Consider the following 9,411-nt stretch of genomic DNA (forward strand, 5'->3'; position numbering starts at 1 on the left):
CACCAGACGGTCAACACAGAAATCAGATTGACTATATGCTCTGCAGCCAAAGATGGAGAAGCTCTATACAGTCGGTAAAAACAAGACCAGGAGCTGACTGTGGCTCAGACCATGAGCTTCTCCTTGCAAAGTTTAGGCTTAAACTGAAGAAAGTAGGGAAAAGCACTAGGCCAGTCAGGTATGAATTAAATCATATCCCTGTTGAATATACAGTAGAGGTGACAAATAGATTTAAGGAATTAGATCTGATAGACAGAGTGCCTGAAGAACTATGGACAGAGGTTCGCGACATTGTACAACAGGTAGCAACCAAAACCATCCCAAAGAAAAAGAAATGCAAGAAAGCAAAATGGCTGTCTGAGGAAGCTTTGCAAATAGCTGAGGAAAGGAGGGAAGTGAAAGGCAAGGGAGAAAAACATAGATATGCCCAATTGAATGCAGAATTCCAGAGAATAGCTAGAAGAGATAAGAATGCCTTCTTAAATGAACAGTGCAAAGAAATAGAAGAAAACAATAGAATAGGGAGGACCAGAGATCTTTTCAAGAAAATTGGAGAGATGAAGGGAACGTTTCATGCAAAAATGGGCATGATAAAGGACCAAAATGGCAGGGACCTAACAGAGGCAGAAGAGATTAAGAAGAGGTGGCAAAATTACACAGAAGAACTATACAAGAATGAGCTTAACGTCCCAGATAATCACAATGAGGTGGTCACTGACCTCGAGCCAGACATCCTAGAATGTGAGGTGAAGTGGGCCTTAGAAAAGCTGAGCAACAACAAAGCTAGTGGAGGTGACAGTATTCCAGCTGAGCTATTCAAAATCTTAAAAGACAGTGCAGTAAAAGTGCTACACTCAATTTGCCAGCAAATTTGGAAAACTCAACAGTGGCCACAGGATTGGAAAAGATCAGTTTACATTCCAATTCCAAAGAAAGGCAGTGCCAAAGAATGTTCAAACTATCGCACCATTGCACTCATTTCTCATGCTAGTAAAGTCATGCTTAAAATCCTACAAGCTAGACTTCAGCAGTATGTGGATCGAGAACTACCAGAAGTACAGGCAGGATTTCGAAGAGGCAGAGGAACTAGAGATCAAATTGCCAACATACGCTGGATCATGGAGAAAGCTAGGGAGTTCCAGAAAAACATCTACTTCTGCTTCATTGACTATGCTAAAGCCTTTGATTGTGTGGATCATAACAAACTCTGGCAAGTTCTTAAAGAGATGGGAGTACCAGACCATTTTATTTGTCTCTTGAGAAACCTATATGCGGGTCAAGAAGCAACAGTGAGAACTGGACATGGAACCACTGATTGGTTCAAAATTGGGAAAGGAGTCCGGCAAGGCTGTATACTGTCGCCCTGCCTATTTAACTTATATGCAGAGCACATCATGAGAAAGGCAGGGATAGATGAATCAAAAGTTGGAATTAAGATTGCCGGAAGAAATATCAACAACCTAAGATACGCAGATGATACCACTCTAATGGCAGAAAGTGAAGAAGAACTAAAGAGCCTCTTGTTGCGAGTGAAGAAGGAGAGTGCAAAACTTGGGTTGAAACCTAACATTAAGAAAACCAAGATCATGGCATCTGGCCCTCTCAATTCTTGGCAAATAGATGGGGAAGAAATGGAGGTAGTGACAGATTTTATTTTCCTGGGCTCCAAGATCACTGCAGATGGGGACTGTAGCCAAGAAATTAAAAGACGCTTGCTCCTGGGGAGGAAAGCCATGGCAAATCTAGACAGCACACTAAAAAGCAGAGACATCACCCTGTCAACAAAATTGCGTATAGTCAAGGCTATGGTCTTCCCAGTTGCAATGTATGGCAGTGAAAGTTGGACCATAAGAAAGGCTGAGCACCAAAGAATTGAGGCCTTTGAACTATGGTGCTGGAGAAGACTCCTGCGCGTCCCTTGGACTGCAAGGCGATCAAACTGGTCAGTCCTAGAGGAGATCAATTCTGACTGCTCTTTAGAAGGCCAGATCCTGAAGCTAAAACTCAAATACTTTGGCCACCTAATGAGAAGGAAGGACTCACTGGAGAAGAGCCTAATGCTGGGAAAGATTGAGGGCAATAGAAGAAGGGGACGACAGAGAATGAGGTGGCTGGATGGAGTCACTGAAGCAGTAGGTGTGAGCTTAAATGGACTCCAGAAGATGGTAGAAGACAGGAAGGCCTGGAGGAATGTTGTCCATAGGGTCGCGATGGGTCGGACACGACTTTGCAGCTAACAACAACAACAACAACAACTGAATGGAATGTTTCTGAATTAATCTGAACAGTTCACATTTCAGCATATGTGCAGAAAGAGCTTTTTCCAAAGCAGTTTGATCATTTGAACTGAATGCACTCAAGCCAGATATTTGATCTGAACTTCCAAGTTTAATCAATGATTTAAACTGCATTTGAACTGATTTGCACATAATTATTTGAAAGAAAAAAGGAAAGAGTGAGAATTTCCTATGGACAGTGACTGTGAGCAAAACAGTTATTACTACTGGAAAATTAAATTAGTCATTTGGGAACTTTTTAATATTGGCATCAAAGTAACAATTCAGCTTTAAGTAGTAACAATATAATTTCATACACATAAATGCTGGTATAGTACACAAGATGTCAATCACATCTTTCCCAGTAGCAATAATTTCAAGCTTATAAATCTACATTTAGCTAAGCGAATAAATAAAGCAATTGCTGGATGTGAAATATATATTTTACTGAACATTCTATTTACGCTACCTATACATAATTCATATAGTCTCTCATACCTTCTTTTATCCCTGTATATCTTTCTTGGCACCCTTCAAGTTTCTATGCCAAGAAATTTAATGTTTTAAGAAGGATAATTGTACTAAAAATGGGAAACTGTCATTTCAAGCAAAGCAGCACCACAATCTCCATCTACAACAAGGCCTTTGAGACCCACACCGGCCCCACAGGCATTCTTTAAAAATTGCAGTGATGCATGGCTGTGGTCCAGTGCTTTCTTTGGCAATATGCTTAGGTGTCCATGAGAAGACAATGACAAATATGTGTGCGAGTTTGAATGAGATTTAGTGAGAGATTGTTGAATGGTAAATGACTTTTTGTGACTGTCTATGGTCCTCAGCAACCTTTTTGTGAATGCATAATAAACACAGAAACATATCATCAGTCCTTTGTGTGTGTGTGTGTGTGTGTGTCTAAGTTTAGGTGTATCCACCAACCCATTTAACTCTTTCTGATATGCGCAATTAAGCAAAAGGTGAAATGTATGATCAATACCCATGTTTTATTCCATGTTTCCTGCCTCCCTAGAGCATTTGGGGATCCCCTCTGCTGAAACCCAATAATTCATCTGCTGTAAAAAAAAAGACTTTTGAAATGGCTATGCTCCAGCCATTCTTTATTTCTCTAGGAACTGGCAATATATTTCCATTATCTCTGCTGAATGTTAAAGCAACCTTCTCCCTGCAGGTTTTATTAGGAGTTTATAAGCTGTTGAGAAAAATAAAAAGCATTGCCTGAGCTAGTCCAATGCATCTCCATTTACTCCCAATTCATTTGTCTCCTGGCATTTCTTAAACCTTACTGCCATATTATAAAAGGTAGAGATAGATTGAATAAACAGGTATACTGCTGATGAATTGAACCTTATCAGTGAGGAGTCTTACGTAATGAAGATTCAAGGGTTATACTGAAAGGCAATTTCACTCAAACTCAGTTGATAATCCAAAGAATATGAAACTGCAGAATAGTCTTTCTATCCGAGAAATTTGAAATGGGAGGAGAATTATTGATTGATTGATTGAATCAATGAATCAGTGAATTGATTGAAGGGTAATTGAATGGACAACTGCAAGATATCAGAGCTTGGTTTATCAGGCCAAAGGCCAATCTGGTCGGGTATTTTGAATCAGGCCAGATATTTTTGAGAAACTAGTAAAAAGAGAAGGGTAATATAGCACTTTCCCCCTGTTCTAATCAATAATTAGTATTTTTCTCCATGATTTAGGAAGGAGCATACAGACATCAGGATGGATATCTATTGATAGCCTAATATTCCATTAATTTTTCAACCCTTTTTTAAAACCTTCTAAATTGGTAGTTATCATCATTATGTAATTAAGACCTTCCTTTTGTCATTCCCGAATGTCCCTGAATATACAACCAGAGGGCATAATTCAAATCCATTTACATGACAGACTTTGGTGAGTCCCCATTCAGAGCCCCATCAAATATGTTTTTTTCTTGAGGAAAAGTAGTTTAAAAGTAATTTATTTTATTTCAGGACTGTCTGAAGCCCAGGAATGCCCTTCTTTCCACGTGGAAAGAATATACATTTCTTCCTCCAATCTATATATTTGCAAGGAATTTTTTTCAAGGTACATTGAAATCAAATGTGGAAAATAGAATGAAATAATAATTTAAAAGATTAGAAATTCAGGGAGAACAACAATGGGAGAATGGAACTTTAAACTTCCCTATAATTGCTACATAGTTGTGATAGATTAGCACCTGAGGATGTGTTTGCCCCCCTTGCTCTTGGCATTTGAAAAAACTAAAAGCTCATCTTCTTAAACAGGATATGACATTTAAATGGAATGGTGGTTAGGCAGCTTTAGGTGATGTGATCATTACTGGGAGATTGCAAGGTTGCTTCTTGTTGTGGGGCGGGGTAAAGCTAATTAGGAAAGGCTGGAGATTTTCAAAACTGCATCTTCAGTGTTGTTTCAGGAAAGCATTACAGGAATGGTGGAAAGAAATAGAATGTTTATGTGTGTGCATACATATTTTAAAGAAAAACATACAGAAAAAGAAAATAAGGACTACAGAAGATGGACTTCCCACTGTGTTGTGAAGAAGTGTTCAAGCAGGTGACAAGAGTGTGCTCCTGATACATTGGCAGTGGACAATAATAAATGTGTTATAACTGAAGACTCTCAAGAGCCTTAATTAAACATCTTTTCAGCAAGAGATAACTTGTAGCCTTTTGTACATAATCAGAAAAACAAGATTCAGTAGTGTCTTGTGTGTTCTCCTCCAACACCAGAGTTCAATTTACTGATTTCCAAAGTTGTTAAATCCTGGCAACCCATATCTAAATTACCAATTTAGACTGGTGTGTGTGTATACACAAACAGGAAGGAAGTATAGATTTATGTTATGTCTTTTGTGGTTCATTATTGATAAAAAAAACAACCAAAAAACTTTCCTGAGACCCAAGGATATACAATGTCAAGGAACATATTGATTCAATCAGTTCTGCCCTTCTGCCTTCCCCTGAATACACCCAAAGAATATATTTAGTACTGCACTTTTAAGGTGCACCTTTCCTGTGCTGGTGTTTGCTTGACTATAAGCTCAAGAAAATACTAACCCCAGGTATTAGATGTGCTTTTCAAATTGCAAGAACTTTTTTTTTAAAAAAAATCAACTTTCTGTTTAAAAAATAGATATTACTAGTCACAAAATTTATTTAGTCTTACAGAAAGATAGAATTTTGAATGTCTATTGTTTATTCATACTAAAAAGCAATACTCACAAACTGTCTTAGACTGCTAAACAATATTGCAGTGACTGAAGTCAAAAGAAATTGCCTTCACTTTTTAAAAAGCTAATATAGTTGAAAACAAATTTTAAATGCCGAAGCTTTGATCTTTTTGATCTTTTTTTGTAAATCTGAATTCTAAACATCTTAATACGAATACTTTGAAACACTAGTATTATTAAGGACTTGGTTTATGACATTATTTAACTTAAAAGTAGGCACATGAATAAACATTTTAAAATGCAACTATAATGCACTATTGATATACAGTACTGTTAAATATTACATCAAAGGTATACTACTGTCCTATGTCAGTTTGCATGAAATACATCCTTGTTTTTCCTTTCTCAACTTTTTCACTCCGAGCAAGTAGCCCAAAGAGGACTATACTTTATCTTTTTTGCACATAGCACCCCAGTAATTATAAATTGCAGTCAAAATCAGTTTATCATATTCATGGGAATAGAGAGAATCACATTGTGTGATGTTGTCTTTATGCAAATACTGCAAGAGAAGAAAATATTTGTAGTTCAGGGTTGAAGTGTGGAGTCCTTGGCACTTTCTGAGCTTTGTTTTTTCTTTCGGATGTTTCATTACCCAATTAAGTAACATCTTAAATAACTAGAAAGGAGTGGGGTTTGCTCTTTTTAAAATATATATAATAGTTGGCCCTGTCAGTGCTGCTGGAAGTGTTGCTTTCTTCTTGGTAGTTCCTTGATTACATGGTTCCTTGATTAGCAGGAAGTAATGCCCCAGTCAAGGAACTACCAACTCAGCAAACCATCATATAGTAAACAGCAACCTAATCAAGGAACTACTAAGAATAAAACAACATTCCTACTAACAGTGACAGAGCAAGCCACAAGCAAAGAGCAAATCCCACTCCCTTCTAGCATTGAAGATCTTATTGAGGAGGAGAACGCGGACCTGGCCTGCATCACGGAGACCTGGTTGGGCCAAGAGGGGGGTGTCCCCCTCTCGGAACTATGCCCACCAGGCCTCCGGGTGCTTCACCAGCCGCGGGCCCAGGGCAGGGGTGGGGGGGGTGGCGGTTATTATTATGGAGAGTCTTTGTCCGTGAGTGGCCACTGTCCCTCAGATAGGCGGGTGTGAGTCTTAGAGTTCAGTTGGGCCTATTGATTACGTACCTGTCTCCCAGCTGCGTGTCATCGGCCCTGCCAAAGCTCCTCAATGTCTTGCCTGGGTAGGCGATTGAGTTCCCCAGGCTTATAGTTCAATTTCAATCTGCCTTCCGTGGGTGAGGTGTCTGAGTTGGCCCGGGAGTTCATGGCTTCCATGACGGCCATGGACCTGACTCAAATAATTCAAGACCTGACCCATAATGGAGGGCACACACTCGACCTAGTTTTTATCTCTGGGCAGTGGATTAATGATCTAGGTAAGGGGGATTTAACTATCCATCCCCTATCATGATCCGATCATTTCCTTCTCCAGCTAGACTTTCAGTATGCCACCCCCCGCCGCTGGGAGGTGGAAACAACCAGGTGGTTCCACCCCAGATGCCTGATGGACCCTGAGAGGTTCCGGACGGAGAATGGGACATTTCCTGCTTCCCTTGCCCACGACTCTGCCGAGGCCCTAGTGGTAGCCTGGGAGAGGGCTGCTGCTGAGGCCTTGGATCGAGTTGTGCCCTTGTGGCCTCTGACCCAGCGCAGATACCGGGTGGCCCCCTGGTTTACCGAAGGACTCTGAGAGATGAAGCACCGAAAAAGATGCCTAGAGAGCTGTTGGAGGTCCAGCAGATGCAAATCTGATCGAACATGGTTAAGAACTTGTCTTAAGTTTTACCTAGTGGTGATGGAAGCAGCAAAGCGTGTTTACTTTTCCGCTCTCATTGCGTCTGCAGATAATCGCCCAGCTGCCCTGTTTAGAGTGACCCACTCACTGCTTAACCAGTGACCGAGGGATGACCCCTTGCAGGGTAGGGCTGAGGAATTTGTTCAGTATCTGCAGGACAAAATCGCTCAGATCCGGACTGATTTGGACTGCAACTGGGCGGAATCTGACGAAGTGGAGAGGGCAGGTCTTGGTCATACCATTTGGGGTGAATTTGACCCTGTGACTTTGGATGATGTGGACAGGATTATGCGTAAGCTAAGTGCTGCAACTTGTTTATTAGACCCATGTCCCTTCTGGCTGGTTTCGGCCGCTAGGGAAGTAACAGGGGGCTGGCTCCAGGCAGTTGTCAATGCTTCATTGATGGAGGGTGTCTTCCCCTCCGCCTTAAAAGAGGCGGTGGTAAGGCCCCTCTTCAAGAAGCCTGCTCTGGACCCAGCCTCGTTGAATAACTATTGTCCTGTCTCCAACCTTTGCTTTGTAGTGAAGGTTGTCGAGAGTGTTGTGGCACGTCAGCTTCCGCAATTCCTGGATGAAGCGGACTATCTGGACCCGTAACAGTCCGGTTTCAGACCCGGTTACAGCATGGAAATGACATTGGTCGCGCTGGTAGATGATCTCTGGCGGGCCCAGGACAGGGGTTGCTCCTCTGTCCTGGTCCTACTTGACCTCTCAGCGGCTTTTGATACCATTGACCATGGTATCCTGCTGTGATGGCTTGAGGGGTTGGGAGTGGGAGGCACTGTTTTACAGTGGTTCTCCTCCTACTTCTCGGGCCATTCGCAGTTTGTAGTGGCAGGGGGGCAGAGATCTACCCTGAGGCCCCTCACTTGTGGGGTACCTCAGGGGTCGGTTCTCTCCCCCCTCCTGTTCAACATCTATATGAAGCCACTGGGTGAGATCATCTGTGGCTTTGGGGTGAGGTATCACCAATATGCCGATGATACCCAGTTGTTTATCTCCACCCCGAGCCAACCCAGTGATGCCCTTGACGTGATGTCCCGGTGCCTGGAGGTGGTGCGGGTCTGGATGGGAAGGAACAGGCTCAGGCTGAACCCCTCCAAGACCGAGTGGCTGTGGATATTGGCATCTTGTACTGTCCAACAGGTTCCATCTCTTCTGATGGGGGGAGCTATTGCCCCCCTCAGAAAGGGCCCACAACTTGGGTGTCCTCCTGGATTCATGGCTTAATTTGGAAGATCATCTAACTGCCATGACCACGGGGGCTTTTGCACAGGTTCGCCTGGTACGCCAGTTGCGCCCCTTTTTGGACCAAGATGCCCTATGCATGGTCACCCATGCCCTTGTCACCTCTCACCTGGATTACTGCAATGCTCTCTACATGGGGCTGCCCTTGAAGTATGCCCGAAGGCTTCAACTGGTGCAAAATGCAGCTGCGCGGGTGCTTATGGGAGTATCTCCTGTGCGAGCTGCATTGGCTTCCGGTTACCCTCCAGGTGCGATTCAAGGTGCTGATAATCACCTTTAAAGCCCTACATTTATTTATTTTATTTATTTATTTTATTGGATTTATATACCGCCCTTTCCCGAAGGACTCAGGGCTGTTTACAGGGTATTTAAAACAAAGATTGATACAAAAGTTAAAAACAATTAAAAAAGATTAAATCAATCCCTGAAAAAATATAAAAACCCCAATTAAAATTAAAATTCTCAGCCTGGGCCGGAGACCTCGAAGAGCCAGGTCTTCAGGTCCCGGCGAAATGAACGAAGGTTGGGGGCAGTCCTAAGCTCCAAGGCAGCTGGTTCCAGAGGGCAGGCACACCCACTGAGAAGGCCCTCCCCCTGGGTGTTATCCACCGCCAATCTTTTACCGGTGGCACCCTGAGAGAGCGCACTGGACGAAGGGAACTTGATGCTGGCAGCAGGTGTTCTCTCAGATATCCCGGACCCAAGCCATTTAGGACTTTATAGGTCATCACCAGCAGCTTGAATTTCACCCAGAGGGCAACCAGGAGCCAATGCAGCTCACGGAGTAGAGGTGTTACATAGGAGTATCG

The sequence above is a fragment of the Vipera ursinii genome (assembly GCF_947247035.1).
Source record: "Vipera ursinii genome assembly, chromosome: 2".
NCBI classification, from domain to species: Eukaryota; Metazoa; Chordata; class Lepidosauria; order Squamata; family Viperidae; genus Vipera; species Vipera ursinii.